Source organism: Ctenocephalides felis, unplaced genomic scaffold (assembly GCF_003426905.1).
Source record: "Ctenocephalides felis isolate EL2017-DRISC unplaced genomic scaffold, ASM342690v1 CF-g0.4_SCAFFOLD_01604, whole genome shotgun sequence".
Classification (NCBI taxonomy): Eukaryota; Metazoa; Arthropoda; class Insecta; order Siphonaptera; family Pulicidae; genus Ctenocephalides; species Ctenocephalides felis.
In genome coordinates this window covers 13980250-13986829 of record NW_020537758.1, presented here as the reverse complement: position 1 = coordinate 13986829, position 6580 = coordinate 13980250, and positions in this window count along the sequence as shown.

The following is a 6580-nucleotide window of genomic DNA, read 5'->3' as shown; positions in this document are numbered from 1 at the left end:
TATATATATATATATATATATATATATATGGATGCATATATATATATATAATATATATATATACGCCTCTTTAATTATATGAGCGATATATAAATTCCAATAAGATTCTCATAGCCCACGTTAGTTCCGCTCGAAGCCACCGAGTTTAGAGTAGCGCCAGCGTCTATGTCACTTTAGGGAAAGAGATTTACACATTGTGTATGTGTGCGTGTATTGAATACACGTGATTGGTGGAATCAAGAATACGTGTGCAGTTTAGGGAGTCCATCGACAGTTATATATCAATATATTTAGAGAGATATTTGCCAGCGCAGACGACTTCTTGTCAATTTTGAGGTGACTGTACCAATTTATTAGGGAGTCCATACACTGCCTAATATAAATACATGGGGGTGTAGTAAATATTTAAGAGGATTTTTTTGTTGTTTGATTATTTTAATTAAAAAATGTGGCAAAATGGAAAAAAAAATATACATAGACTCTATTTAAGTCTTTATAAAATGCAAATTAATTATATATCAAATTTTATTAAATATACAAAATATAAATAAAAGAAATTCATGCATTTTAATTTATATATTATTTAAATCAACATGCATTAGTTACAAAATATTAAATATTAAGCAAATATATATTTAATACATATTATAACAATAATAATAATTTGTAGGTCTAATTTTATAAGCTCAAACATACTCAATTAATTTATATATTGTATAAAAATCAATTTTAACTATTTAATTATTATATTCATAAACTATTTATTCAATAATTGCTAACTGTACATGTAATTTACATTCTAATTACTATAAAAGAGAACATTAGGGGTTTGAACAACCCCAATTATATGTGTAATTTTAAAATCATCATTTTGGGGTGTTCTGAGCAAAAAACGGACAAAATTCTCCCCCCTGAAACCCCCCGCTCGAAATCCGTACAGTCATGAAGAATCGTATGCCATCATTTTGCAACCCCTTCGGCAACTTTTACTTCTTCTAGTCTTTTTTCAACCCCATATTGGCCAGAAATCCATTCGAGTGTCCTCCCATATAGTCGACGGCCATTTTGCATCTCGGTAGCTGAATCGGCTAAAAGACTTCGCTAATACATCGAGTCCAGGGTGATCCAGTTCGAATCCTAAATCATGATGATGTGATAACTGATCTCAATGCATATCGTCGTCCCTCGTTGTACAGTGTACTTGAATGGAGCTGTAAGAAAATAACCGATGAGTTGTGGTTGGATAATTAATAAGATATCAAAGACAAAATAGAAGTCGTTATGAGAACTCAAACACATGTTTTGTGTAACAACTACGTGGACAAGGTCGTTTAGTAGCAGTTGTCCGGTGATGCACTCTGTAGTTCGAATCTTCTGCAAGAGAATTGAATAGAATTTTAATTATTTTTCATAAAGTTCAGTACCTCAAACTAGACAAAAGACTTTCCCATTAATTTCTTCCCGCTTTTGATTGAAATGAATAGCTGAGGTCGTTAAGTAGCAACAGCGGTTATCCAGACCAATGGCGCTGTAGTTCGAATCTTCAAATAACAGATAAAATGTAGTTGCATTGGAATGTGTAGAAGTGTGCAAGTTCCACCAAATAACCACCAAATCTTTAAACCCTCGTAATAGACAAAAGATATTCTCATTAAAAACGTTTTATTTCAAACGACTGATAGCCAAGAGCGTTAAGTGGTCGTCGTGGAAGTTGGGAGTGCGTGGGATCGATCCCAGAAGAATTATATGTAGATGAAAAATAACTGTTGTAAAGTTTTTCGAAACTATCAGATGTTAGTTCATAAAATTAAATTCAGATGGCGGATTGATTAAATTTAAATAACTAGTGTGGAGCGCCCGATGCAAAGGTCTTTACAAAATACTTGGAGCTGTCAAACTTTAACAGTTCTTCCTGATTTAGACAAAAGCGTTTCCAAAAAAATTCGTCTTCTATAACAATCGAATAGCCGAGAGCGTTTAGTCGTCGACATCACGTTGACTGACTAAAAGTTCTTCAGATCGATTCCCAAAGACTCGGATGAAAAATTGGAATCCTAGTTTTTCGGAATTATCAAATATTAGTTCAAAATATTAAATTCAGGTGTCGCATTTCGACCTTGACACTTAGAATATTTCTGAAAAACAAAAAACTCAAGTTCCGCACTTGACTGTAACAGAGAGTGTATTAGTTCAAAATATTGAATTCAGGTGGCGCATTTCGACCTTGACACTTAGAATATTTCTGAAAAATTCAAGGTTCGCACTTGACTGTAAGAGAGATACATAAAGAGAAAAAAAAAAAAAGTAGAGGAAGAACTGGGGAAAGAGAGGGGTAGAGGCAGATGATGAATAAGAGAGATGAGTATGATACACATTCTTTATTAAAATTCAATATTAATACAATATAGGATTAAAAATAACTTTTATCATCAATAACTTAAATAGCCGAGCGGTTTAAGTGACCGCATACTCGGTGAAATCACTCTGGAGGCAGGCACATGGTGAGACGGATCGAGTCCAGCTGAAGGCGACGACGACCAACTCTGAAGCAGAAAAAATGGAGCAGTGCTGGTGGCTGGCTGTTGGCGAGCGCAAAGGGTCCTGAAACGAACACACCAAGTGATGGTCAACCTGAGGTCCACGATGCGAAAGGTTACACGCAGAGAGACACATTGCGGAAGATGCATGCCGAACCCAAGAATCTACCCAAAAACCACAACATGCGAAAAAAAACACCAAAAAAGGAAAAAAAATGTGAAAAAAGCGGAAAAAAGGGAAAAAAAGGGGAAGAGGAGGAGGAGGAGGAGGAAGGGGGAGGTGGAGAGCTTAAAAAAAAAACCCCTTAAGTCCCAGATCAATTTTTCTCTTTTCTGTTCAGTGTTGAAACTTTTTTATGTTTTTTAGTGTTCCCTTACACCAATTCCCAAAACCAACACTCGAATGAAATAAAGTCCACGTTGAAATTTTCACAACGAGAAAAAATTACTGGGACTTAGTTAAAATTTTTAACTTTGTCCCAATAAAATCTTCTCGTTGTGAAATATTCAATGTGAGCCTCATTCATTCGAATGTTGGCTTTGGGATAATACAGCATGCATAAATAACTCGTCTGTCTTAATTGAAAAGGTTTCAGAAAATTTGGACTTATAAAAAAAAATTATCTGAAAGGACTTAAAAGAAAAAAAAAAAAATATTCGAAAGAATTATAATCAGAAAATTTGGACTTAGAAAAAAATATATCTGAAAGGACTTAGAAAAAAAAAATATTCGAAAGAATTATAATCACAAAATTTGGACTTAGAAAAAAAAAATTATTCGAAAGAATTATTTAATTAATGGATGAAATTAAATCATATTAATCGAATTAAAATCGTTTATACGACTTGATAAAACATGTGAAACCTTTGCAATTAATCGAGACAAAATGTGGTTGACTTGAATAATAAACAAATTATTGGAAAAAGCCACGGAAGAAATTCAATAAAACTTGTAAAATGAAATAAACAAAAATGTTCAAAAATTAGGACATTAAAAACTTCAAAACTGTTTAAAGCTGATTGCTATCCTTTAGAAATTGAGTTAAATAATTTTTACAATTTGAATCAAATAATAAACTTGTTAACAAAATTATGTTTTGTCTAATCATTCAAGTCAACCCTTCGAAACTTTGATTGCATGTCTTGATCAAAATTGTTTTTAATAATAAAAAAATAAAAATCTATAATTTATCTATGAAACGATATAATTGAATAAATTTAAAATAAAACTACAGTAAAATACTTTTAAAATTAACAATTTGGTAAGTCATATTGAGTATTTGAAATAATTTGATCAAAACCAACAATCGTGTTATCAATAATAAGAATGCACATGCAGTCAATATCGCTACAGGGAAAACACATGATTCTTGATACTGGAAATGTCAAATGTAAATACAAATATATTTTCTGTATAATAATGAAATGTAACAAAAAAGAGATTTTTTATAGAGAAATTTGTAATTTGTAACAAAATACCATTAATTTAGGAGTTACCTAAGGAAGAATGCTAGGACCCCTTCAACAAATAAGTAATCGATGCTTACAAAAAGCTGTGTTCTTTAACTAATAATTTGGAATTCTACACTACAATCAGCTCATAGTGTTGTTATAGAACGAAAGGATTTCTGATTGACTCTTTATGGAATTGTAATAATATAAATTACTTTCAATGTCTTTAGTACATAAGAGAAATATAAACTTTTTTCTTTTATATATATTTAAAACAGGTATAAAATGCACTTGAATAAATTAAAAAAAAAAAACTGAATCAACATGTTTTCCCCATAGCAAATTAAATAAAAACATAGTCTTTTATACATATGTCTGCCAAATTAATTTAAAATCTTTTATTTGCATAATAGTTGAATAAACAAAAGATAAATTGTATTTTATGCATTAAAAATTAATAAAGTATACCTTAAGAAAATATTGACTCAAATATAAACCATATTTTCAGCAGATATATGTACGAGCCAAAAAATATTTCACTAAAATATATACAAGCTGCTTTATAAATGATATCGAATAACAAAGAGACAAGTTCTCAAAGCACCTTTCAATAATTTCATTTAATATGATTAACAAGCATAAAATATATTATTATTGAGAAATATATAGCATAAAAAGTAGCATGTAAAACAAACTCGGTCATTAATTGTAAACCTCTTTCAGAAAATAAATTATGGGTAATATTTCTTTATTTATTTCTACTAAGACTATTGTTTCACTAAAGATGACTTAATATATTGTGTCGAAATAAAGATTTTCAAAATTATTTGACTGCTTTAAATTCAAAATTAAGAAAAACTTAATGCATATATATATATATATATATATATATATATATATATATATGCATATATATAAGTTAAATATTAAATATTTAAAATATTATGAGTGTATTAGATGTAGTACGATAAATGCCTGTATATGATTCCTGGAATATATTGTTTGACTCGCTTTGTATAAAACATGCTTTGCACTTACATTGTTCGATATCCTCTACAGCACCTCCCAGAACACTAACTCATTACTCGAACCACCTCTGGAGCATCTTCCAGAAATCTCAAGTACTCGACACAAAATCACTACTTTAGAACCACTACATAACTTTAGTCTTTTACAAGTCAATTTGACCTGTTGCAATTGCCCGAGTAAAGTCTTTACACAATACACGATACACGACTTACATTAGAGACTTTCGTGAATTTAGAATTCGATAATGAAGAGATATGTGGTGGAAGAGTACTAAAGTATAACCTACAAAAGCACATATATAAATTATACATTTTACAATTGCATATATATAAATAAAACACTACTTTCATCACTGATTTTATACAACCTAAAACATAATTTGCAAATGTACAAGTGGAGTCTTTACTCAACACACAACGCGGCGAACATTTCAGAGACTTTTATGAAAGAATTGGCGAGTTTATCTTAGACAATATACGAATACAGATATGATGCAGAAGTACTCGCAGCCTTCAAATTGCATACATGAGTTTAATTAAAGGATACAATAGATAAAATCTGTAAATAAAGTATTAGGTTATTAGTAGCAATTGCATACATGAGTTTAATTAAAGGATACAATGGATAAAATCTGTAAATGAAGTATTCGGTTATTAGACATAACATCATTTGTCGAAGACCTAAGTACTTGAGCACATATCTGTTCATCATTACATATTTTTTATTGATCAGATTGATCTACGTGAATAGTAGAACCATTTGACGATTAAATTAATTAAATCTAATCAACAAATTAATTAAAAACGTCGATTAATTAACTCGCGTGCACTTTCCGCCAAAATCTCCATTACGACGATGACAGTTCATTTGCATGCAAAATTTGGCGATGTGAGATATGACATGAAGTTCGCCCCGGAGCGCGAAATTTAAATTAAATTCAAAATAGATCAACATTAATAACAAAGTGAATGGAGCAATTTTAGTCTAGGCAATAATATCATTTGTAACTATTTAATATTAAAAATAAATATAAGCAATTCACTTTAATAATTAATAGAATATTAATTATCAATTTGAATCAATTCATCTAAAATATTAATATAATAAAACAATATTAAATATTAAAAATACATATTGAATTATTTTATATATAATACACTATATAATCTTCTATACATTATTATATAAACAGAGAGAATCTATCACATATCATATTAACATTCAAATTATAGTTAAATATTGTTAAAACATAAACAAGTTTAAATAGATTTAAGATGGTCCGTTAAATAGTTCAACATTTGGATAATTTAATAACATTTACTGAATGAGTTCAGTAGCTTGATTTATTGAAAACATTTAATATATTATACTTTTATAAAAAAATATAGATTCCAGTCACATTCACAAAAGGCATCAGTTTGTATTTAGATCACACTACTTGCGGTAAGTATAAAATTTTCATAATATTTATAAATAGTTAATATAAATAGTCTTCTTATAGCTAGTACATCCATTAATATCACTTAAGAGATGTAATTATATATATATATATATATATATAT